Here is a 27,438-nt window from a genome sequence, read left to right on the forward strand (position 1 = left end):
GGGCTATATACCTACTCTACATAACTAAATGATATCCTTGGTTTGTTTTGCCATTACATTTAGCAATATGTTGAATTATAACTTCGTGTGTATCAACATAGCCACATCCATCACATCTTGACGTTACAGACACTGCCATTTTGAAATTGGACTGAACTCTTGCAGATGCTCGGATCATCCCTACTCCTTGTCCAGAGCTTCTAGTGTGCGCTCTGAACGCACCGAGAGTGAAACACTCTGAATATACCAAAGGACAATCTGACAACGCTCTGAATTTATTAATGCCCAGAGCGCACTCTGAGCGCTCTCTGGCACTCCAGAGTGAATTTACGAACGCACCCATGATCATATCCAGACTAAACGGGTGCCATACACCTTTACATGTGACATTTGCTCTCAGGTACAGATAAAAACCTCTCAGCGTGTAGCAGTATTACCCACCAGTCATATCTAGACATCATTATACATTACACGGAGTGGACAAAACATTAGGAACACCTTCCTAATATTGAGTTCCACCCCCCATTTGCCCTAAGAACAGCCTCAATTCATCGGGACATGGACTCTACAAGGTGTCGAAAGAGTTCCACAGGGATGCTGGCCCGTGTTGACGCCAGTGCTTCCCACAGTTGTGTCAAGTTTGCTGGATGTCCTTCGGATGGTGGACCATTCTTGATACACACAGGAAACTTTTGAGCGTGAATAACCCAGCAGCATTGCAGTTCCTGTACGCCTGATACCTACTAACATACCCTGTCCAAATGCACTTACATATTTTGTCTTGCCCATTCACCCTCTGAATGGCACACATACACAATCCATGTCAATTGTCTCAAGGCTTTAAAATCCTTATTTAACCTCTCTCCTCCCCTTCATCTACACTGATTGAATTGGATTTAACAAGTGCCATCAATAAGGGATTATAGCTCCCACCTAGCCACTCTATGTCATGGAAAGAGCAGGTGTCCTTAATATTTTGAACACTCAGTGTAATATGGCTCTTTTACCTTTGTCATAGTCTAAAATAGATTCATACATATTGATTCATTCATTCATTAATTCATTCAATCAATCTTATCATTGCACATTGCTTTTCCAATCAGCAATATGATCATGGTAAGAAGCAGTACCACTGAACATGGTTGTGGTTAAACCACTTGTTTCAATTATTCTGAAAGCTGGATGCCCAATTAAAAAACACACTCCAACTGAAACACTATGTCGTCCATTATTAACATTGGCGCTGGCACCGGCAGTTGAAATTACATTTGAATTGCAAATCTGTCTGCCTTTTGAAATGGAGAGCTAGAAGAGTGACTCCACTGCTGGTGTAATAGATCTGTCTTTCTCGTTAGTATAACAGGTTGTGTATTAGGCCGGTTGAGTTCCTGCAAAGGTCACATCACTTCATTGTTCTGAGCTGTTATGCATATACTATTACAACATTACCATGAATAAATTGCTACATGCTTTCTGCCAGTCAAAAATATTTGATTGAAAAAAATAATGAATTATTCACGTGTTGATCATTAAATGATCATGTAGTTTATGAGGAAGTACAGTTCCCGCTCAGCCCAGTCAAAACTGTTCGCTGCTCTGGCCCCCCAATGGTGGAACAAACTCCCTCACGACGCCAGGACAGCGGAGTCAATCACCACCTTCCGGAGACACCTGAAACCCCACCTCTTTAAGGAATACCTAGGATAGGATAAAGTAATCCTTCTCACCCGCCCCCTTAAAAGATTTAGATGCACTATTGTAAAGTGGCTGCTCCACTGGATGTCATAAGGTGAACGCACCAATTTGTAAGTCGCTCTGGATAAGAGCGTCTGCTAAATGACTTAAATGTAAAATGTAAATGTAAACATTGACAATGGATATATAGGAATTCAATGATCAAACAGACTGAATCCAACATACACATGCTGCTCTCACCAACCGAACCCTGAGACATCAAAGCATGTCAAGTGCATTCACTTTAGCCATGAACCTGGGGCTACTTCTTTGAATGGTAATAATTGGTTCATAAAAAGGAGCCTGGAGTTTATTTTCTCCTTTCCTCCAGTCACTGACTTTCCCTCCAGGACAATATATCACCATCATTCTGCTTTGTTGGAGAGAGACATCCTCAATTACCCCCGAGATGGAGAAGGAAAAGACTGGGATAAGGCGATGAGGCTTGGAACTGTCTGGAAAGGCCAATGGTCATGAACTGCACAACAACAATCACCAGGTTAAAATGATCTTAAAAGCTTTTCAATGCTGGCTGGCTAGTCACAGGCTTTGGGTATTGAGCATCAATGTCCTTCTGTTGTTGTGGGGAAGGACCAAACGTGGCCAAACGTTTTGAGAATGACACAAATATTCATTTTCACAAAGTCTGCTGCCTCAGTTTGTATGATGGAAATTAACATATACATAAGAATGTTATGAAGAGTGATCAGATGAATTGCAATTAATTGCAAAGTCCCTCTTTGCCATGCAAATGAACTGAATCCCCAAAAAGCATTCAGCCCTGCCACAAAAGGACCAGCTGACATCATGTCAGTGATTCTCTCATTAACACAGGGGTGAGTGATGACGAGGACAAGGCTGGATATCACTCTGTCATGCTGATTGAGTTCGAAAAACAGACTGCAAGCTTCAAAAGGAGGGTGGTGCTCAATCATTGTTCTTCCTCTGTCAATCATGGTTACCTGCAAGGAAATACGTGCCGTCATCATTGCTTTGCACAAAAAGGGCTTCACAGGCAAGGATATTGCTGCCAGTAAGATTGCACCTAAATCAACCATTTATCGGGTCATCAAGAACTTTGTGGGCTATACTCGGCCTTGTCTCAGGATGGTAAGTTGGTGGTTGAAGATATCCCTCTAGTGGTGTGGGGGCTGTGCTTTGGCAAAGTGGGTGGGGTTATATCCTCCCTGTTTGGCCCTGTCCGGGGGTATCATTGGATGGGGCCACAGTGTCTCCTGACCCCTCCTGTCTCAGCCTCCAGTATTTATGCTGCAGTAGTTTATGTGGCGGGGGGCTACGGTCAGTTTGTTATATCTGGAGTACTTCTCCTGTCTTATCCGGTGTCCTGTGTGAAGTTAAGTATGCTCTCTCTAATTCTCTATTTCTCTCTGTCTTTCTCTCTCTCTGAGGACCTGAGCCCTAGGACCATGCCTCAGGACTACCTGGCATGATGACTCCTTGCTGTCCCCAGTCCACCTGGCCATGCTGCTGCTCCAGTTTCAACTGTTCTGCCTGTGATTATTATTATTTGACCATGATGGTCACTTATGAACATTTGAACATATTGGCCATGTTATAATCTCCACCCAGCACAGCCAGAAAAGGACTTGCCACCCCTCATAGCCTGGTTCCTCTCTAGGTTTCTTCCTAGGTTTAGGCCTTTCTAGGGAGTTTTTCCTAGCCACCATGCTTCTACACCTGCATTGCTTGCTGTTTGGGGTTTTATGCTGGGTTTCTGTACAGCACCTTGAGATATCAGCTGATGTACGAAGGGCTATATAAATTAATTTGATTTGATTTGATTTTAACTTCCAGGAGAGCGGTTCAATTATTGTAAAGAAGGCTTCATGGCACCCAAGAAAGTCCAGAAAGTGCCAGGACTGTCTCCTAAAGTTGATTCAGCTGCAGGATTGGAGCACCACCAATACAGAGCTTGTTCAGGAATGACAGCAGGCAGGTGTGAGTGCATCTGCGTGCACAGTGAGGAAAATACTTTTGGAGGATGGCCTGGTGTCCAGAAGGGCAGCAAAGAAAACATTTCTCTCCAGGAAAAACATCAGGGACAGACTGATATTCTGCAAAGGGTACAGGGATTGGACTGCTGAGGCCTGGGGTAAAGTAATTTTCTCTGATGAATCCCCTTTCCGATTGCTTTTTTCAAGGTGAGCGCTACCATCAGTCCTGTGTCATGCCAACAGTAAAGCATCCTGAGACCATTCATGTGTGGGGTTGCTTCTCAGCCAAGGGAGTGGGCTCACTCACAATTTTTCCAAAGAACACAGCCACGAATGAAGAATGGTACCAACACATCCTCCGAGAGCAACTTCTCCCAACCATCTAGAAACAGTTTGGCGACGAACAATGCCTTTTCCAGCATGATGGAGCAACTTGCCATAAGGTCAAAGTGATAACTAAGTGGCTCGGGGAACAAAACATCAATATTTTGGGTCCATGGCCAGGAAACTCCCCAGACATTAATCCATTTGAGAACTTGTGGACAATCCTCAAGAGGCTGGTGGACAAACAAAACCCCACAAATTCTGACAAAGTCCAAGCACTGATTATGCAGGAATGGGCTGCGATCACTCAGGATGTGGCCCAGGATGACAGCATGCCAGGGCAGATTGCAGAGGTCTTGGAAAAGAAGGGTCAGCACTGCAAATATTGACTCTTTATATTGCATCAACTTCATGTAGTTGTCAATAAAAGCCTTTAACACTTATAAAATGCTTGTAATTATACTTCAGTATTCCATAGTAAAATCTGACAAAAATATCTAAAGACACAGAGGCAGCAGACTTTGTGAAAATTAATATTTGTGTCATTCTCAAAATGTTTGGCCACGACTGTATAGACCTGGTGTGAGATCCATTAAATTGTTTGTGGAGCAAAGATAACCAGTGCGCTGTGGTTTTCATTGACTGGTCTGGCATTTTATTAGACGTCTATTAAAAACTTCTAGTCGATCACTACATAGGGAATAAGGTGCTAATTTGGGAAGCAGACATATAGTACTGTGAGTTAATTTAATATGCTAAATGAGACAGTCTAACAGGGTCACACTATAATATTGTCTCCAGAAAGAGGAAGTGAGGGGGAGACGAGCCACTTGTCCATGGCAACAACACAATTAAGAACACAGTGCTGAACCTTAAAAGCACCCCTCCTACGGATCTGTTTCCTCATGTCATAACCCCATCATTATATTCATTTTGGTAGGGATGTGAAAATGAAGCACCTATTTTTCAGATACAAGCCATGCCAAATGTGTCACAGTCACACAGTGAAATGTCATCCTACCACTAGTTTATAGATTATTATGAAAACTGTACATTAATTCACGTAGATTATACATTTTGAACTATAGATATTTACATACATTGTATATAGATATTCAACTATAGATATTTACATTGTATATATATATATATTCAAATATAGATATTTAAATTGTATATAGATATTTAATATAGATTATACATTTTCAACTATAGATACTGTAATTACATCGTCCATAAATTATATTTAACATATTTTCAACTTTGCAATGAACATGTCTGTATCAACAACAAAAAAATGAATTGGTGAAAAGATGAATAGCCTGCACTCAGCTCAGTAAAATACTGACAGTTCAATGACTGTATTACCATAACAATTTACATTTAAGGTACATATCTGTAGATGGTGGATAAAATCTGGCCTGATCCTTGTTGTGTTTTCCAAATGATTGATGAGGAATGCATTTCAATTGTTAGTTACTGGTTGACAGAGAGCAGCACCGACCAAGGAAGCTTAGCTAGGTCTCCTCAAATCAAATCCAATTTTATTGGTCACAAACACATATTTAGCAGCTGTTATTGCGGGTGTAGCGAAATGCAACCTTTTTGAATAATGGGAATCTGCTGGGCACAGGGAAATGCTGGCATTTTATAGGGAAAACCATATCACACAATAACAAGACGCACCTGGGCACAATCATAGTCAGGTGATGCGTGTCACACTAGGTTATAATTATGCTCCCTCAATCTGTGATCTATTAAACTCTGCGGCGCTGATTCTTTTTAACACATTATATTTCTCTCTGAATATAAATGAGTGCCCTCACAGTCACAGCATTGCAGGATATGTGCTGAATAAGTTCCACTCAAGCAGATCAACAAAGTGAACTCTTTTAGGTTTCATTTATTACATTCTGGGAATGTGTTTGTTTTGCTTTTAAAAACAAGCCAAAGCAATATAACGTGACAACAATTTCTGATCGAATTCCTGACTTGTTTTCTAGATAAGCATGTCTGCAATGATAAAAGAGTGATGATTAATATAGAAAATATATAAATTCAATTCAGATTATTAAAGGTCCCGAACAGTGAAAATCAGGTTTTTCTATGAAACAAGTTCAAAGTAGGGTGACGCAAGAATGAAAAATGACTGTAGCTAGTACATTGATAAAGTTTTATCATAAAGGTACAGGTCCCCTTCCCCTGTGTCAAACACTTGGATTTAGGAGGCAGGCATTACCAAGGATTTATGCAATGTCACACAAAGCCAAGAAACGTAATACACCAATGGTAGCGTCTTATCATCTTAACTCATTTAAATATGTACCGCCTTAAAACCATCATCACATGTGTGCCTATGCCTTCTTTGACTTTGTTTACAAACTGGAAGTTAGCTAGCTCAAGCAGAATATACAGCCAAAGTCACTAGTAACCTTTCACCTTTCATCTGTAGTGTGTTAGCTAGCAAGCTACTTACCAGCACGTCGGCAACTTCACACTGTGTTGTGACTCGATGCCATTGTGTAAATTTAACTTTAAACTATTTTCCGAAGAATGAAGACATCAGAGAGCAGGTGCTGCTTTTCGTTTCAGGTGAAAAATCTGCACTGAAAATTACAATCATGTCACATGTATGTATGCAGTGTACATTTCGAGCGAAGTTGCTTTATCAATTGGGGAGAACATTCGATGAGTCTTGCCAGGAAGCCAATCCTGAAGACGGATGCTATACCTTCATTGACAGTGGATCTTGCAAGTGCTGACCACAAATGTAAGTATCAGAGATTGATGAGTTTAACACGGTAGCCAACATTTTGAGGGGATCGGGGGGCTAAAGTTAGATAATGCAACTGTGGCTGTGGCTTCTTTGACAGTTGCTTGGATGAATCTCCAATTAAACAGTAAGCTACTGTAAATCTTGATGGATCTATAGATATTCTCTATTATCCTCTACCATGGCCTTGGTATTGGAAGAGGAACTACCAGTCCCAAATCCCCCCACTTCCCCTTGTCCAGAACACTTCAATGTTTCCAGATCTGAATAGTGTGGATAGGTAAAAGTCCTAGCGGAGCTTCCATCATATTGTTTACACCTTACATATCAACAAACAGTAAAGGATTAGGGCAAAAGGGGAGGGCTGGGGAGTGAATTGGGACTGGTTGTGACACTGCTCTCAGTGTCTCTACACGTGTCCTCAATTCCTCGTCTCAATGTCATTGTTCATTGGAGGAGGAGATCTAAGTGGATAGACATTTGATCCTCTCATCCATCGTGCTTAGAGAGGTTGTGAATAATAGAGACAACAGTGATGGGAGGAAGCAAGGATTTGACAGTTACTCTAATAAATTCTGATACGGGCCAGTTACCTGTGATACAAGTCAATATTTAACGTCCATTCATGTCTGAGAACATCAGGAGATAATGTGGAAACCGGCCACTAGGGGCAACAGTGAATTCTGTTACCGACAAGTAGGTTAGTTCCATGATTGACCATTTTTGGCGAGTTGGGAGATTTATTGAGTCCTTTGTGTGCGTGCGTGTGTGCGTGCGTGTGTGCGTGCGTGTGTGTGTGCGTGCGTGCGTGCGTGCGTGCGTGCGTGCGTGTGTGCGTGTGCCAGCCATTCATTGGTAACATTCCATCTGCAACCTCTACCTCTCTGCTGCCATGTACTGTACCTCACTTGGTCATCTTTAACCTTGACAAATAAGACAAGTTAAAGGCACATATTAGGATATATTCTGCTGTTCAATTTACATTCCATTTCAAAACCATGTACTCAACCATGATGGCTTTGTCAGCATTTGAAAGTATGTGGACATCCCTTCAAATGAGTGGATTCGGCTATATCAGCAACACCCGTTGCTGACAGGTGTATAAAATCGAGCACACAATCTCCATAGACAAACATTTGCAGTGAAATGGCCCATACAGGAGAGCTCAGTGACTTTTAACGTGGAACCGTCACGAGCAAAGCATTGGCTGGAGTGGTGTAAAGCTCTCTGCCATTGGATTCTGGAGCAGTGGAAACGCGTTCTCTGGAGTGATGAATCACGGTTCACCATCTGGCAGTCCGACGGACAAATCTGGGTTTGGCGGTTGCCAGGAGAATGCTACCTGCCCGAATGCGTACTGCCAACTAGTTTGGTGGATGAGGAATAATAGCCTGGGGGTGTTTTTACATGGGTCGGGCTAGGCCGCTTATTTCCTGTGAAGGGAAATCTTAACGCTACAGGACACAATGACATTCTAAATGATTCTGGGCTTCCAACTTTGTGGCAACAGTTAGGGGAAGGTCTTTTCCTGTTTCAGCATGACAATGCCCCCGTGCACAAAGAGATCGATGTGGAAAAACATGACTGGCCTGCACAGAGCCCTGTCCTCAACCCCATCGGACACCTTTGGGACGAATTGGAATGCTGTCTGCAATCCAGGACTAATAGCCCGACATCAGTGCCGATCTCACTAATGCTCTTGTGTTCTGAATGGAAGCAAGTCCATGCAACAATTTTCCAATATCTGGTGGATAGCCTTCCTAGAAGAGTGGTGGCTGTTATTGCAGCAATGTGGACAAACTCCATATTAATGCCCATAATTTTGGAATGAGACTTTCGACTAGCAGCTGTCCACATACTTTTGGCCATGTTGTGTAGTGATTCATTTCAAATCTGAGCATTTCAGGCACACAACTCCAAATACAAACATTGAAAAGTTTCACTAAAAGTGCTGGACCAAATATTGCATATTTCAAATTGAGTACTTCAAAAACACCAGAAAACACATTTTAGAATGACTAGATCACTACATGAACAAATATACAGCATCATAACTCAGACCAGTAAATAAAAGGAAATTAAAGTCACAACCATTTAACAAATGTTTCCTTTTCAAAAATATTACAGTTAAATAAAGGTTAAATATAGGCTAGGTAACCAGGCTCCTGGTTACAAGATTAGTGTTACAAATCGTATGGATCAATGGGTCCTGCACACTTTAGGGTGATCAATGTTTTGGCTGGCCTATTTTAAATGGTCCAATAAATGTCTGCTCAATAGATACCATTCTGAACATAGTCATTTACAGAGGCACAAATACATTGTCCAGTACACTTATTGTATGCTGTTTTCATGTACATTCCCTTATATCTAAGCTGCTAAGATGACTCCGGCTTGTCTAATTATTGTGAAGAAGTGTATCAGTCAACTGTATTCCTTAATTAGTTACAAATATTGTGTATTGCTGCTGTTTGTCTGATATCCAACAGTCCATGATCAGTTCTGTTGAGCACAATAGTATTTTGCTGAGAAAATGGAGAGGCATACTATTTATGCTGGTAATGACATGTGGCCCATTGTTTACCTGGTCAGCAAGATGGCATAGCAGTTCAGACGACTTTTGTCCTCGTCTTGTCGTGTCCCATATATATATATATATATATATTTACAACTTTTTTCACATACATTTTTTAATTTTTCCTAATTTTCCCATAAACTCATCTTCAAAACACTCTCCTGCAACCGCCTCACCAATTTATATTTATAAAAAAAGTATTATTTACCTCAAATCTGTAATCCTCCAAGAAACTAGCCAGAAGCTAATCCAGAAGCTAATCCAGAAGCTAATCCAGAAGCTAATCCAGAAGCTAGATCAGAAGCTAGTTAGCTTCTTTACTGGCAAATCGTTAGTATTCAGCTAACCACGGTTTGTGGTCATCAGCTATCCTTTAGCTCGAAAATCTATCGGCAGTTTTGTACAGCGCAGAGCGGCTCGGAACGGAACATACCATATCTATCCTACCATGCCTTTCTAAGGTCTTCGAAAGCCAAGTCAACAAACAGATACCATACCTTCACCATACCTTCTCTGCTATGCAATCTGGTTTCAGACCTGGTCATGGGTGCACCTCAGCCACGCTCAAGGTCCTAAATGATATCTTAACCGCCATCGATAAGAAACATTACTGTGCAGCCGTATTCATTGATCTGGCCAAGGCTTTCGACTCTGTTTTTTTAATTTAAAAAAATATATTATTTTTTTTACTAGGCAAGTCAGTTAAGAACAAATTCTTATTTTCAATGACGGCCTAGGAACAGTGGGTTTAACTGCCTGTTCAGAACGACAGATTTGTACCTTGTCAGCTCAGGGATTCGAACTTGCAACCTTTCGGTTACTAGTCCAATGCCCTAACCACTAGGCTACCCTGCCACCCTCTGTCAATCACCACATCCTCATTGGCAGACTCGACAGCCTTGGTTTCTCAAATGTTTGCCTCGCCTGGTTCACCAACTACTTCTCTGATAGAGTTCAGTGTGTCAAATCGGAGGGTCTGCTGTCCGGACCTCTGGCAGTCTCTATGGGGGTGCCACAGGGTTCAATTCTTGGACCGACTCTCTTCTATGAATACATCAATGAGGTCGCTCTTGCTGCTGGTGAGACTCTGATCCACCTCTATGCAGACGACACCATTCTGTATACTTCTGGCCCTTCTTTGGACACTGTGTTAACAACCCTCCAGGCAAGCTTCAATGCCATACAACTCTCCTTCCGTGGCCTCCAATTGCTCTTAAATACAAGTAAAACTAAATGCATGCTCTTCAACCGATCGCTACCTGCACCTACCCGCCTGTCCAACATCACTACTCTGGACGGCTCTGACTTAGCATACGTGGACAACTACAAATACTTAGGTGTCTGGTTAGACTGTAAACTCTCCTTCCAGACCCATATCAAACATCTCCAATCCATAGTTAAATCTAGAATTGGCTTCCTATTTCCTAACAAAGCATCCTTCACTCATGCTGCCAAACATACCCTTGTAAAACTGACCATCCTACCAATCCTCGACTTTGGCGATGTCATTTACAAAATAGCCTCCAATACTCTACTCAACAAATTGGATGCAGTCTATCACAGTGCAATCCGTTTTGTCACCAAAGCCCCATATACTACCCACCATTGCGACCTGTACGCTCTCGTTGGCTGGCCCTCGCTTCATACTCATCGCCTAACCCACTGGCTCCATGTCATCTACAAGACCCTGCTAGGTAAAGTCCCCCCTTATCTCAGCTCGCTGGTCACCATAGCATCTCCCACCTGTAGCACACGCTCCAGCAGGTATATTTCTCTAGTCACCCCCAAAACCAATTCTTTCTTTGGCCGCCTCTCCTTCCAGTTCTCTGCTGCCAATGACTGGAACGAACTACAAAAATCTCTGAAACTGGAAACACTTATCTCCCTCACTAGCTTTAAGCACCAACTGCCAGAGCAGCTCACAGATTACTGCACCTGTACATAGCCCTCCTATAATTTAACCCAAACAACTACCTCTTTCCCTACTGTATTTAATTTATTTATTTATTTATTTTGCTCCTTTCCACCCCATTATTTTTATTTCTACTTTGCACATTCTTCCATTGCAAATCTACCATTCCAGTGTTTTACTTGCTATATTGTAATTACTTTGCCACCATGGCCTTTTTTTGCCTTTACCTCCCTTATCTCACCTCATTTGCTCACATCGTATATAGACTTGTTTATACTGTATTATTGATTGTATGTTTGTTTTACTCCATGTGTAACTCTGTGTCGTTGTATGTGTTGAACTGCTTTGCTTTATCTTGGCCAGGTCGCAATTGTAAATGAGAACTTGTTCTCAACTTGCCTACCTGGTTAAATAAAGGTTAAATAAAATAAATAAATAAATAACATGTTGCCATTGTTTACCTTGTTACCTGGCAACCACCACAAGGGCGTTTCAAAGTGCTGTCAGTCAAGGCGAGCTCATGAATATAAGCTCTCCGCCCACTCAGACTCTTCTTTCGGAGAGTTAGAGATGAGAGAAAAACAATTCAAGTCAGAGTTCAGACATCCACGAGGAAAAAAATATAGTATGTTGAGAATTAACTTAGATTGAGATTCAACCTCTTCATGAGTTTCTTATCCAAATAATGATGGAAATATACTTAGACAGGATATTCATATCATACAGTATGTGTTAATGTTTAGTATTTTATTAGGATCTCCATTAGCTGTTGCTGAAGCAGCAGCTACTCTTCCTGTGGTCCACTGACTTGACATGATCATAAAGATGGGAAGGACAGTAAGGGAAAGGATGACCCTTTTAAATTATGGGAATCGGACCATTTTTCGATTACTGTCACTGAACCTTTTTCCACTCATCTTTTTGACCATTTGTGCACAGAAATGAATTCCAACGCAGTATTCTCTCCCATCATGATACTGCATGGATATTAATCAAAAAGATTCAACCTATACTGTAGGTGCTGTTGCATGACAATATTTTATCAGAGAAAAACATTGAACATTACATTAGTAGCTAAGGGATTCTAGATAGCTCCTGTCCCATCCCTCTTACAGAATACTGCAACAGAATATGGTGAAAAATGGACTATTAGTAATTAATGTATCAATTAAAGGCCATTCAATCCACTTTGGAAGAAGGGAATCTGTTCTAATCACTTTATTATACAGTAGGGCTAATAGGGATGATTGGCCCAGTTCTGCAGCCTCTTACTGATACACTGCAATTAATATGTCGGGAAAAAAATTGATGACCATATTGTACATAAAAAGCACTTTGATTGAGTGCCACAGTTTTCAATTGTACTGTAGGTCTGTGAGACCATTCTCTGATTGTGTTCTGTTCATAAAAGGGTGACACTGGTCCAAAACAAGGTTCGGTCTCCCCTTTTAAAATATTTGTTTATCTCCCTTCAAGGTAAAAAGGCCAGTGTGAAAACACTACAGACTTAAAAATGACCTTGCGTGACAGGTATGCCGTTGTTTCTGTGATCAACAAATGTTTACTATCCCCTAACTCTTAGCCATCCCCACCCACTTTGTAATGAATGTTATGTATTGAAAATATATAAACAAATCCACTTTGACATGTAGTCAATAATAATTATACTTTTCCCAAGTTGTCTTCAGGCCAGGTGGCAATTGGAAATAGAACACAGACACAGTATCCCTCTTGACCGACAAGACAGCTCAACCATGGACAGTTAGCTTCAGTATGGCCCTGTGATAAAGCACCACAGAAAAGGAGTGCGGGCACAGAAAAATTCACCCTTATAGATTTCATCACTTTCTTCTGTGGTTAAAGGCATGTGGATCAGCCACCTTGTGAAAACTGTCCTCTGGTCTTCACATGCTAGGTAAACTCATAACATTTCCCAAAACCATTTGTTTTTCATCACCACACAGACAGTACACTAATGATATGAGGGTAATGTAGGAGTTATTGCCCAATGGCAACTTCAGTCAGTGTCTATCTGGTTATGACCGGTTAACATGTTGTTTCTTTTAGATCCCAACCTCAAATGGCAGTCAATGGGATAGAAGCACAATCGACCTGTCATCTGACTGCAGCGTGAAGAGATTGTCCTGCTGCCTCCATTTCCCTCTGAGGCTGACAGCAGCAAGTCAACAATTTTCCTCCCCACGGAAATATAAAACAGCTAGCAGCGGTGTTGAGCAGCGGTGTTGAGCAGCGGTGTTGAGCAGCGATGTTGAGCAGCGGTGTTGAGCAGCGGTGTTGTGCACGTCTTGTTTGTTTTCTTTAGGAAAGGAACACTAATGGGCAAATTCCATCTCTTAGGACTAATTATGCTTAAAAGGAAACAATATCTTCTGTATTTTAATTGAACAAATAAGGGCCTAAGCCTTCCTTGTTTTTGTAATGCTCCGGGTGTCGTGGGTGTGGAGTCAAATGCAGGAGACAGAGTTCAATGCTGTGCGTCTTTACTAGCACCAAACGCACCACAGGGTGCACACAAAAGTAACGTTCCCAAACACAGGGGAAAAGGTACAAATAGAAAAAATCACGACTAAGCACGTACCTCTACAACAGAGCCGAAGGTTTACAATAAAATAATCCCGCACAACAACCAGGCGGGCCGGCTGTCTAATAAAGACAAACGAATTAAACATAAACAGGTGCTACCACTAAACATACAAGGAGGGGGAGGAAAAACAATCAGTGGCAGCTAATAGGCCGGTGATGACGACCGCCGAGCGCCACCCGCCCGGGAAGGGGAACCACCCTCGGTCGGACTCGTGACAGTACCCCCCCCTCTGACGCGCGGCTCCCGCAGCGCGCCGACACCGGCCACGAGGTCGCCCCGGAGGACGAGGTGCAGGGCGATCCGGATGGAGGCGATGGAAATCCCTCAACATGGATGGATCCAAGATGTCCCCCACCGGTACCCAGCACCTCTCCTCCGGACCGTACCCCTCCCAGTCCACGAGGTACTGCAGGCCCCTCACCCGGCGTCTTGAGTCCAGAATGGCCCGGATCGTGTACGCCGGGGTCCCCTCGATGTCCAGAGGGGGGGGGGGAGGGACCTCCGGTACCTCACTGTCCTGCAGGGGACCAGCTACCACCGGCCTGAGGAGAGACACATGAAACGAGGGGTTAATACGATAATAGGAAGGGAGTTGTAATCGATAACGCACCTCGTTTATTCTCCTCAGGACTTTAAAGGGCCCTACACACTGCGGACCCAGCTTCCGGCAGGGCAAGCGGAGAGGTAGGTTTCGGGTCGAGAGCCAGACCCTGTCCCCCGGTACAAACACGGGGTCCTCACTGCGGTGGCGGTCAGCACTCCTCTTCTGCCGTCCACTCGCTTGTCGTAGAGATTCCTGGACGGCCCTCCAGGTCTCCTTGGAGCGCTGTACCCATTCCTCCACCGCAGGAGCCTCGGTCTGGCTCTGATGCCATGGTGCCAGGACCGGCTGGTACCCCAACACACACTGAAAAGGGGACACGTTAGTAGAGGAGTGGCGTAGTGAGTTCTGAGCCATTTCAGCCCAGGAATGTATCGTGCCCACTCCCCTGGCCGATCCTGGCAATACGACCGCAGAAACCTACCCACCTCCTGGTTCAATCTCTCCACCTGCCCATTATTCTCGGGGTGATAACCGGAGGTCAGGCTGACAGAGACCCCCAAGCGTACCATGAACGCTCTCCATACCCGAGACGTGAATTGGGGGCCCCGATCAGAAACGATGTCCTCCGGCACCCCGTAGTGCCGAAAGACATGGGTAAATAATGCCTCCGCAGTCTGTAGGGATACCGGGCAACGGGAGGAGACGGCAGGACTTAGAAAACCGATCCACAATCACTAGAACCGCGGTGTTCCCCTGAGACGGCGGGAGATCGGTCAGGAAATCTATGGACAGATGTGACCATGGCCGCTGTGGAACGGGGAGGGGTTGTAGCTTCCCTCTAGGAAGGTGCCTAGGAGCCTTACTCTGAGCGCACACTGAGCAAGAGGAGACATAACCCTTAACGTCCTTAACCAACGTAGGCCACCAATACCTCCCCTGAAGGCTCCCCACTGTCCTCGTCACCACAGGGTGACCCGAGGAGGGTAGGACGTGAGCCCACCGAATCAGTTTGTCCCGAACACCAAGCGGCACGTACCTTCGCCCCGCTGGACACTGAGGAGGCGCGGGTTCAGCCCGTAACGCCCGCTCGATGTCCGAGTCCACCTCCCATACCACTGGGGCTACCAGCTTAGAGGCGGGAAGGATGGGAGTAGGTTCGGTGGACCCCTCCTCGGTGTCATAAAGGCGGGACAGTGCGTCTGCCTTCACGTTCTGGGAGCCCGGTCTATAAGACAAAGTAAACCGGAACCGGGTGAAGAACATGGCCCACCTTGCCTGACGTGGGTTAAGTCTCCTAGCTGCCCGAATATACTCCAGATTCTGGTGGTCGGTCCAGATGAGAAAAGGGTGCTTAGCCCCCTCAAGCCAGTGTCTCCACACCTTCAGAGCTCTAACCACCGCTAGCAACTCCCGGTCCCCCACATCATAGTTACGCTCCGCTGGGCTGAGCTTTCTTGAGAAGAAAGCGCAAGGGCGGAGTTTTGGTGGCGTACCCGAGCGCTGTGATAGCACGGCACCCACCCCAGCCTCGGACGCGTCCACCTCCACTATGAATGCTAGAGAGGGGTCCGGATGCGCCAACACGGGCGCATCAGTGAACAGCGCCTTCAACCTGTTGAATGCTCTGTCCGCCTCTGCTGACCACTGCAACCGCACCGGGCCCCCCTTCAGCAGTGAGGTAATGGGAGCCGCTACCTGGCCAAAACCCCGGATAAATCTCCTGTAGTAGTTGGCAAAACCCCAAAACCGCTGCACCTCCTTTACCGTGGTTGGAGTCGGCCAATTACGCACGGCCCTAATGCGGTCCCCCTCCATCACCACCCCCGAGGTGGAAATGCGATCTCCCAGAAAAGAGACGGCTCGTTTAGAGAACACTCGTTTAGAGAACACGCATTTCTCAGCCTTGACGTATAGGTCATGCTCCAGCAGTCTACCAAGCACTTTGCGCACCAGAGACACATGCGCGGTGTGAGTGGCCGAGTAGATCAGAATGTCATCGATATAAACAACCACTCCCTGCCCGCACAGGTCCCTGAGAATCTCGCCTACAAAGGATTGGAAAACGGCTGGAGCATTCTTTAACCCATACGGCATGACGAGGTACTCATAGTGGCCGGATGTAGTACTAAATGTGGTTTTCCACTCGTCTCCCTTCCGAATACGCACCAGACTATAAGCGCTCCTGAGGTCCAGTTTTGTGAAGAACTGCGCTCTGTGGAACGATTCCACCGCCGTAGCGATGAGAGGTAGAGGGTAACTATACCCCACTGTGATAGCGTTTAGACCTCTATAATCGATACACGGACGCAAACCTCCCTCCTTTTTCCTCACAAAAAAGAAACTTGAGGAGACGGGTGAAATGGAGGGCCGAATGTACCCCTGTCCCAGCGACTCCGTGACATATGTCTCCATTGCCAACGTTTCCTCCTGGGACAGCGGGTACACGTGACTCTTGGGAAGCGCAGCGTCTACCTGGAGATCTATCGTACAATCCCTTCCCGGTCGATAAGGTGGTAATTTAGTCGCTTTCACTTTACTGAAAGCGATTGCCAAATCGGCATACTCGGGGGGAATGCACACCATGGAACCCTGGTCTGGACTCTCCACCGACGTGGCACCGATGGAAACTCCCAAACACCTTCCAGAACACTCCTCTGACCACCCCTGGAGAACCCCCTGTCTCCATGAAATTTTAGGATTGTGCCGGGCCAACCAGGGAGTCCCCAGCACCACTGGAAACGCAGGCGAATCAATAATAAAAAAACTGATACGCTCCCTATGATTCCCCTGCGTCACCATGTCCAGTGGGACTGTGGTCTCCCTGATCATCCCTGACCCTAATGGCCGGCTATCTAGGGAGTGCACGGGGAATGGAGAATCTATCGGCACCAGCGGAACCCCTAACCTAAGGGCGAGTCCGCGATCCATAAAGTTCCCAGCTGCGCCTGAATCGACTAGCGCCCTATGCTGGGAAGAGGGAAAAAAGTGAAGGAAAGAGATTAAGAGAAACATATGGCCAACAAGGGGTTCTGGGTGAGTTTGATGCTAACTCACCTGGGGTGACCGAGAAGCGTTCCGCCTGCCATCTCTACTCCCAGACGGACCCCCCCAGCACCGATCAGACGTGTGCCCTCTCCGACCACAGTTGGTGCAGGGAAGGCCACCTCCTCCGGTACCCCTCGGCGTAGCCCCTCCCAACTCCATGGGAATGGGAGCGGAGGGGCTGGGTGGTGGAACGCACAGAACCCTCTCTGAACGCCCGCGGGCAGCCAGCAGATTATCCAGTCGAATGGACATGTCGATCAGCTGATCCAGTGACAGAGTGGTGTCCCGACACGCTAACTCCCGGCGGACGTCCTCTCGGAGACTACACCTGTAGTGGTCCATAAGGGCCCTGTCGTTCCACCCAGATCCGGCTGCCAGGGTCCGGAACTCCAGCGCGTAATCCTGGGCGCTCCTCTTCTCCTGCTTGAGATGAAATAGTCGTTCTCCCACCGCTCGGCCGTCTAGAGGGTGATCAAACACGGCACGGAAGCGGCAGGAAAACTCTGTGTAGTGCTCCCGCGCTGAGTCTGGGCCATTCCAGACTGCGTTCGCCCACTCCAGAGCACGACCCGTGAGGCAGGAGATGAGGACACTCACCCTCTCTGCTCCTGAGGGAGTGGGTCTGATGGTGGCCAGGTATAGCTCCAGCTGAAGCAGAAACCCCTGGCAACCCGCCGCCGCTCCATCATAAGCCCTCGGTAGCGTCAGACGGAGGGTGCTGGAGTCGAGATGGGGAGTCCGGAACCGTGGGTGCCGAAGGTGGAGAGAGGAGACCACTCCTCTCCCATCTTTCCATTCTCTCCATCACCTGATCCATTGCGGATCCGATCCGATGGAGGATGGTGGTGTGGTGGAGAACCCGTTCCTCCATCGATGGGAGAGGGTTGGCTGCTGCTCCTGCTGACTCCATCAATCTGATAGGTGCGGGATTCTGTAATGCTCCGGGTGTCGTGGGTGTGGAGTCAAATGCAGGAGACAGAGTTCAATGCTGTGCGTCTTTACTAGCACCAAACGCACCACAGGGTGCACACAAAAGTAACGTTCCCAAACACAGGGGAAAAGGTACAAATAGAAAAAATCACGACTAAGCACGTACCTCTACAACAGAGCCGAAGGTTTACAATAAAATAATCCCGCACAACAACCAGGCTGTCTAATAAAGACAAACGAATTAAACATAAACCGGTGCTACCACTAAACATACAAGGAGGGGGAGGAAAAACAATCAGTGGCAGCTAATAGGCCGGTGTTGACGACCGCCGAGCGCCACCCGCCCGGGAAGGGGATCCACCCTCGGTCGGACTCGTGACAGTTTTTTTTCATTTGATTTATTTATTTAACCAGGGAAAAATACATTGAAACCTAGGCCTCATTTGCAAATGTGCCCTGGGAACAATACAGAAAATACAATTATACACAATTTAAAACACAAAATTAAATAAATAGCTAATATTATATACACATAAACAATCAAACAAAACAAGCACATTTATCTATATAATAATCACTTTCTCCTAAACTGACCCAGAGACAACAACACATCCAAATGAAACGTTACCTGGAGATTATTCCACCTGACAGGGGCCTGGTAGTAAAAGGCAGATTTACACAACTCTGTGGATACACATGGAGTCTCCAGCATTAACCAACCCTCTGACCTAGTGTTGTAATCCGAGTTTCTACAGTACATTTCAACAATGATGTCAAGTAAATTGGTAGTTTTCTGAGTAAGGCTTTATAAACAAAAACAGAATAATGAAGTGACCTATGAGTTTTTATCAAGGTCCAACTAACTTTATGATAAAGTATGCAGTGGTGAGTGTCAAAACTGTCAGATGTTATAAAACAAAGTGCGCTGTGATAAATTGTGTCCAAGGGCTTCAAAACACTGGTAGCTGCAGTCATTTATATAATACTACCATAATCTATTACAGGAATTAATGTAGACTGAATGATCTGTTTTCTACTATTTAACGAAAGGCAAGCCCTACTCCTATCGAAGAAGCCAAACTTCATTTTTAAAAGATAGCTTTTCTTCAATCCAGATGCCCAGATATTTATAGGCGGGGACACGATCAATGGTGGCACCATCTAACGTACTTATGCACAAATTATCAGTTACATTATTACATGATTTGGAAAAAAACATGTACTTGGTTAAACCAGCATTTAGTACCAACTTCAAGTCCAACAAGGCTTTCTGCAAGGTAGTAAAAGCAGATTGAAGAATCAAGAGGCTGAGGTGCCATAGGGGCAGTAGCTTATACAACAGTGTCATCTGCGTACAGATGAAAGTTACAGTATTGTACAGATAGACCAATGCTGTTAATATAAATAGTAAAAAGAACTGGACCAAGAAACGAACCCTGTGGGACACCTTTTGTTATGTCTAGAAATCCTAATTTTAACACAGTCAGTAAGTACACACTGTGTTCTGTCTTTTAAATAATTTTCAAACCAGCTACAAGCAGCCCGATCTAAGCCAATCGTAGATTGATTTAAAAAGGTGTGATTCAGTGTCGAAAGCCTTTTGTGCATTTTGCCAGCAGCTCTTCCTTGTGCGTCAAGCATTGCGCTGTTTATGACTTCAAACCTATCAACTCCCGAGATGAGGCTGGTGTGACCGAAGTGAAATGGTTGGCTAGTTAGCGAGCGCTAATAGCATTTCAAACTTCTGAGCCTTGGGGTGGTTGTTTCCCTTGCTCTGCATGGGCAACGCTTCGATGTGGTGGCTGTTGTCGTTGTGTTTCTGGTTCGAGCCCAGGGAGGAGCGAGGAGAGGGACGGAAGCTATACTGTTACACTGGCAATACTAAAGTGCCTATAAGAACATCCAATAGTCAAAGGTTAATGAAATACAAATGGTAGAGAGGGAAATAGTCCTATAATAACTACAACCTAAAACTTCTTACCTTGGAATATTGAAGACTCATGTTAAAAGGAACCACCAGCTTTCATATGTTCTCATGTTCTGAGCAAGGAACTGAAACATTAGCCTTCTTACATAGCACATATTGCACTTTTACCTTCTTCTCCAACACTTTGTTTTTGCATTATGTAAACCAAATTGAACATGTTTCATTATCTACTTGAGGCTAAATTGACTTTATTGATGTATTACATGAAGTTAAAATAAGTGTTAATTCAGTATTGTTGTAATTGTCATTATTACAAATACATTTTTTTATATTTTTTAAATCAGCCGATTAATCGGTATCGGCTTTTTTGGTCCTCCATTAATTGGTATCGGCGTTGAAAAAAATCATATTTGGTTGACCTCTGAGGACAGTGAAATTGATCAGAATCATTAAATTATAATTAATGATGTGTGTAGTTTTAGTCAGAATTAGAGTAAAATAATATAATTGTACAATATGTCTCTATGATATCTTAAACACAGACTGTCTTATCAGAATTCAGTGCTGACCTGGCTAGGGGCCTCTGAAAGATTGAGGAAGGGACGGGAGGTACTTCACACGGCCTCCCTATCTTGAGGGAGGATGGGGAGTGATTCTCACGGCCTCACCTAATCTTTGTCTGCTGGGTAGTAGGACAGTATGTACGTAGGATCCTTAGTGTTTGTGTGTGTAAGTACTGTATGTGTGTGAAAGTATGTGCGTAAGAAGCCAGTATAAAATTAATGGTTTTATACAACTAACCAGTGCTCTTGTAAATAAACTTTCTGACTATCGTAGCTGGGCCTCCGTCCGTTTCATTTCAACCAGTATCTGTCCGGATTTGATCAGGGTTGTTCTGTTTTTTTGCCACTAGATGCCCCCGTTGTGCTTTTTGACCCTTTTGTTTTCCCTTGTTCCCAGTTATTACCTGTGCCTTGTTTCCCTTGAATGTATTTAAACCCTCAGTTCTTTGCTCTGTGTTTGAATGTTAGCACCCAGCCCCAGCGATGCTCCAGTTGGACTCTCTTGTGGTACTGTTTTTGTTCTCGTTTATTTATTTTTGATTATCTTTTGAGGCTTTTTCTGCTGTACGGTACCACCTTGTGGATTTACCTTTTGACTTGGAGGATTACCTTTGTTCTCTTGGAATTACTTTTGACATTATGGATTTATATTTTTGCCTGAAGAACTTTCCTTTTTACTTTATAAAAAACTGTCTCAAGTACTGCTGTGTCTGCCTCATCTTCTCGGTTCTGCCGACTATTAGTAGCTCAGTTTGCTAAGTGACTGTTTCTCACACCGGAGACCTGAGTTTGTAACCGGGTCTTGACAGTATATTACAAATTCTGGGTTGCCGACTGAGTAGTATAATTGATTTGGGTTATGAACATTGAGAACATAATTCTCATGACACTAAATGACTACCACCTTGTTCTGTCATCATGAAGTGCTTTGAGAGACTAGTCAAGGACCATATCACCTCCACTTTACCGGCCACCCTAGACCCACTTCCGTTTGCATACCGCACCAACAGGTCCACAGACGACGCCATCACACTGCACACTGCCTATCCCACCTGGACAAGAGGAATACCCATGTAAGAATGCTGTTCATTGACTACAGCTCAGCATTCAACACCATAGTACCCTCCAAGCTCATCATCAAGCTGGAGGCCCTGGGTTTCAACCCCCCCCCCCTGTGCAATTGGCTCCTGGACTTTCTGACGGACCACCCCCAGGTGGTGAAGGTAGGAAACAACACCTCCACTTCACTGACCCTCAACACTGAGGCCCCACAAGGGTGTGTGCTCAAACCCTCCTGTATTCCCTGTTCACCCATGACTGCGTGGCCATGCACGCCTTTAATTCAATCATCAAGTTTGCAGACGACACAACGGTAATGGGCTTGATCACCAACAACGACGAGACACCCTACAGGGAGGAGGTGAGGACAGTCAGAGCCTGGTGTCAGGAAAACAACCTCTCACTCAACGTCAATCAAAACAAAGGAGATGATCATGGACTTCAGGAAACAGCAGAGGGAGCACCCCCTATCCACATCATAGGGACAGCAGTGGAGAAGGTGGAAAGTTTTACATTCCTGGGCATACACATGACAGACAAACTGAAATGGTACAGCAGCGCCTCTTCAACCTCAGGAGGCAGAATAAATTTGGCTTGTCACCCAAAACCCTGACAAATTTTTACAGATGCACAATCGAGAGCATCCTGTCAGGCTGTATCGCAAACTACCTGCCCTCCACGACACCTACAGCACCCATTGTCACAGGAAGGCCAAAAAGATCATCAACCACCCGAGTCGCTGCCTGTTCACACCGCTACCATCCAGAAGGCGAGGTCAGTACAGGTACATCAAAGATGGGACCCAGAGACTTCTATCTCAAGGCCATCAGACTGCTAAACAGCCATCAATAACTCAGAGAGGCTGCTGCGTTCAATGAGACCCAATCACTGGCCACTTTCATAAATGGATCACTAGTCACTTCATACGATGCACTCTAAATAATGCCACTTTAATAATGTTTACATATCTGTATATATTGTATTTTATACCATCTATTGCACCTAGCCTATGCCGCTCGGCCATCGCTCATCCATATGCTTACATGTACATATTCTCATTCACCCCTTTAGATTTGTGTGTATTAGGTAGTTGTTGGGGAATTGTTAGATCACTTGTTAGATAGCAGCACAAGTGTTAGATACTTCACTGTCGGAACTAGCAGCACAAGCATTTCGCTACACTCGCATTAACATCTGCCAACCATGTGTATGTGACAAATCAATTTTTATTTGATTTAGAGTCCTTTGCTTTCTTGTCTGAAGTTACAGCTAGACCACCTAAATAAATTGCTTCATCAATAGTTTTTCTTTGTTCTCCCTTCCAATGGCAAGATGATTATTGATTCAAACTTACCGTAGTTTACAGATTTTTGCAGAATGGAAGGCTTTCATGTCTCTGGCCCTTGATATCTGTTATCAGGTCTGCTCTTTTTGCTTGTAACAAGCAGAGCCGTGCTGCAAAACCTACTAGAAAATATTAATTTGTCTACTGTACATTCTTTCTACAAACATTCCAGAATGACAAAGCATCTATCAATAAAGACAAGTAAGACATGAATGGCCTACATTTCCCATCCTGCAAATGTGCTCTTATTGCTTTGTCTTGGAGCACCTATAGTATTGCTGTGTGTTATTGTCTTGACTCTCAGTTGTGACTGAACTAGCGGTAACACTTCATTGATTTTCCCCTGAAGAGCCCATCAAAGGCTTTCAGCAGAGTGGAGCGGTCAAATTCATCCTCTCCTTCTTCACAGATCTTTGAGTGCCCGGCCAGAATAACAAACGAACCTCAGTTACTGTAGTAGACAGATAGGGACAAGTGTTTTATTGAGTTTTGTTTTAGAATTGATATTATTTTAGTGTTAGTATTTTAGCATTATAATTATTTTGCAGTTAGTATTGCTCCTGATTGCATTAATGAATTACTGACTGCTGTTGGATATATAAAAAGGAAGGCTACTGCACCCAGATGTCCCTTCCAAGTTCATCCACAATAAAACTTTGCTCCCCAGTTTATTGTAAAACTAGTGATGGATAGAGAGGTCTAGGTATTTTCTGCACATATTTCAACAGTACCATGATTGATGTGCTGCGTCTCAAAATTACAGCAACAGAATTTGAGAGTGTGCCCAGGCAGAGGCAGGATGGGTTTTCCGTCATGCATAATGCATATTCACAATGGGTAAATAACTCAAACTGGAGAGAAAGATTATTCTTCCACATTACAGTTGAGGTATCATTTAAGATGTATTGATCCATTACTGATATATTGATTTGTACAGTACCATTCATCATATTCATCTTGGTTGATTTCTCAAACCTCCATCCTGATCATTAGTAGAATTCTGAACCATTATATATGGACCTGCTCAATGAGATGCATACAGTACTGCATTCTGCACAGTTCTGCATACAGTTCTGCATACAGTTCTGCATACAGTACCCCTGCCCTGCCACTGGAATATGTTCATACTTCAGACAATTAGTTAGGGTGGTATTTCCCTGTCTTATGTCAGTTAGAATCACCACTTCATTTTAAGAATGTGAATTGTCAGAATAATAATAGAGAGAATGATTTATTTCAGCTTTTATTTCTTTCATCACATTCCCAGTGGGTCAGAAGCTGACATACATTCCACAAGCTTCCCACAATAAGTTGGGTGAATTTTGGCCCATTCCTCCTGATAGAGCTGGTGTAACTGAGTCAGGTTTGTAGGCCTCCTTGCTCACACATGTTTTTCAGTTCTGCCCACACATTTTCTATATTGAGGTCAGTGCTTTGTGTTGGCCACTCCAGTACCTTGACTTTGTTGTCCTTAATACATTTTGCCACAACTTTGGAAGTATGCTTGAGGTCATTGTCCATTTGGAAGAACAGCATCAGTTCCTCCTGAAGCAAAGCACCCCCAACATGTTACTACCACATGCTGCTTCATGGTTGGGATAGTGTTGTTCGGCTTGCAAGCCTCCCCCTTCTTCCTCCAAACATAACGATGGTCATTATGGCCAAACAGTTCTATTTTTACTTCATCAGACCAGAGGACATTTCTCAAAAGAGTATGATAATTCTCCCCATGTGCAGTTGCAAACCATAGTCTGGCTTTTTAATGGCAGTTTTGGAGCAGTGGCTTCTTCCTTGCTGAGCTGCCTTTCAGGTTGTATCGATATAGGACTCGTTTTACTGTGGACATAGATAGTTTTGTACCTTTTTCATCCAGCATCTTCACAACGTCCTTTGCTGTTGTTCTGGGATTTTTTCACTTTTCGCACCGAAGTACGTTAATCTCTAGGAGACAGAACGCGTCTCCTTCCTGAGCGATATGACAGCTGCGTGGTCCCATGGTATTTATGCTTACTATTGTTTGTACAAATGAACTTGGTACCTTCAGGTGTTTGGAAACTGCTACAAAGGATGAACCAGACTTTTGGAGGTGTACAAGTTTTTTCTGATGTCTTGGCTGATTTCTTTTGATTTTCCCATGATGTCAAGCGAAGAGGCACTGAGTTTGATGGTATGCCATGAAATACATCCACAGGTACACCTACAATTGACTCAAATTATGTCACTTAGCCAAACATAAGCTTATAAACCCATGACGTCATTTTCTGGAATTTTCCAAGCTGGTTAAAGGAACAGGCAACTTAGTGTATGTAAACTTCTGAACCACTGGAATTGTGTTACAGTGAATTACTGTAACGGTGTTCGTCTGTTGAAGGAGAGTCGGACCAAAATGCAGCGTGGTGGTTACTCATGTTCTTTAATGAAGAATAGCGATACATGAAATAACTATAAATATACAAAACAACAAACTGAACGAGAGAACCTCCAGCGAATCCCAGGCGGGCTCCGGCACTCTCTCTGGGTCGACCGCCCACCTGTCTATTTCCTCCCAAGTAGTGTAGTCCCTATATTTTTGCTCCTGCTGCCGCTGATGCTTCTCCTCATTCCAGTGCCTCTCAGCTGGGGCGGCGATATTCTCCCGGCTGATCCCAGGGTCCTTCTCCGAACAATTCATCCTCCTTACGCTGCTCCTGCTGTCGCTGCCTGTTACCACGCCGCTCGGTCCGGGTGTGGTGGGTAATTCTGTAATGGCGTTCGTCTATTGAAGGAGAGTCGGACCAAAATGCAGCGTGGTGGTTACTTATGTTCTTTAATGAAGAATAGCGGTACATGAAATAACTAAAAATAACAACAAATGGAACGAGAGAACCTATCTGGTGAATACTACACAGAGACAGGAACAATCACCCACGAAATACACAGTGAAACCCAGGCTACCTAAATATGGTTCCCAATCAGAGACAACGAGAATCACCTGACTCTGATTGAGAACCGCCTCAGGCAGCCAAGCCTATGCTAGACACACCCCTAATCAGCCACAATCCCAATGCCTACAAAAAAAAACAATACGACAACACAATAAACCCATGTCACACCCTGGCCTGAACAAATAATTAAAGAAAATACTAAGACCAAGGCGTGACAATTACAAGTGAAATAATCTGTCTGTAAACAATTGTTGGAAAAATTACTTGTGTCATGCACAAAGTATATGTCCTAACCAGCTTGCCAAAACTATAGTTTGTTAACAAGAAATTTGTGGAGTGGTTGAAAAAACGGATTTTAATGACTCCAACCTAAGTGTATGTAAACTTCAGACTTCAACTGTATAACTCCATCATGGTCAGTCATACTGCTCTCTGTATGTAAAGTATACACAGAGAGTCAGGAAGCAGGTGCAGAAGGTGAGTTTAATAATAAGAAACATGAAGAATATCAAAACAGAAGTAGCGTACTGAACGTAAACAAAGCCAATACTACCTGAAGAGCTAAATAAAGGGGAAGTAATCAAGGTCATTTTGAAGTCCAGGTGTGCTTAACGAAGGGGAGCAGGTGTGCTTAATGATGGTTGCCAGGTGTGTGTAATGTGGGTTGCCAGGACTGGTGGTTTGTAGACTGGCGACGTTGAGCGCCGAAGAAAGGGAACGGGAGTAGGGATGACTGACACTGTACGCTCCTCAAATGATGTATATACTGCATTCAATACCATCTACTGTATCTTGCCTATGCCGCTCTGTACCATCACTCATTCATATATCATTATGTACATATTCTTTATCCCCTTACACTTGTCTATAAGGTAGTAGTTTTGGAATTGTTAGCTAGATTACTTGTTGGTTATTACTGCATTGTCGGAACTAGAAGCACAAGCATTTCGCTACACTCACATTAACATCTGCTAACTATGTGTATGTGACAAATACAATTTTATTTGATTTGATTTGAAATGACATTCTGCTCCAGCCCTGCTGGTGAGGGGAATTAAGTTGCTCACTGGTTCCTAATTGTGTCATTAAAATTTCAATAAAAAGGAGAACAAAAAGCAGTCAGTTAATTAAGTGCCAATGTGTCTGAAATAAAGGCTGCAAAACAACATACTTTAATTTAATTGATTGTTTGTACATAATAATAAATATAATCTTGTCATTGT

At 44.1% G+C, this 27,438-nt stretch overlaps 1 protein-coding gene across 1 annotated transcript in view; it reads left to right on the plus strand.

Moving 5' to 3' along the window:
• Positions 1-6,394: 6,394 nt before the first annotated feature.
• The window catches only part of LOC124032205 (potassium voltage-gated channel subfamily G member 1-like), a 52,444-nt gene continuing 31,400 nt past the window's right edge, over positions 6,395-27,438 (plus strand). Inside the window, exon 1 of the mRNA XM_046344433.1 lies at positions 6,395-6,783. The gene's annotated coding sequence lies outside the window, so the exon portion shown is untranslated. The remainder of the gene's footprint in view (positions 6,784-27,438) is intronic.

Source organism: Oncorhynchus gorbuscha, linkage group LG03 (genome assembly GCF_021184085.1).
Source record: "Oncorhynchus gorbuscha isolate QuinsamMale2020 ecotype Even-year linkage group LG03, OgorEven_v1.0, whole genome shotgun sequence".
Classification (NCBI taxonomy): Eukaryota; Metazoa; Chordata; class Actinopteri; order Salmoniformes; family Salmonidae; genus Oncorhynchus; species Oncorhynchus gorbuscha.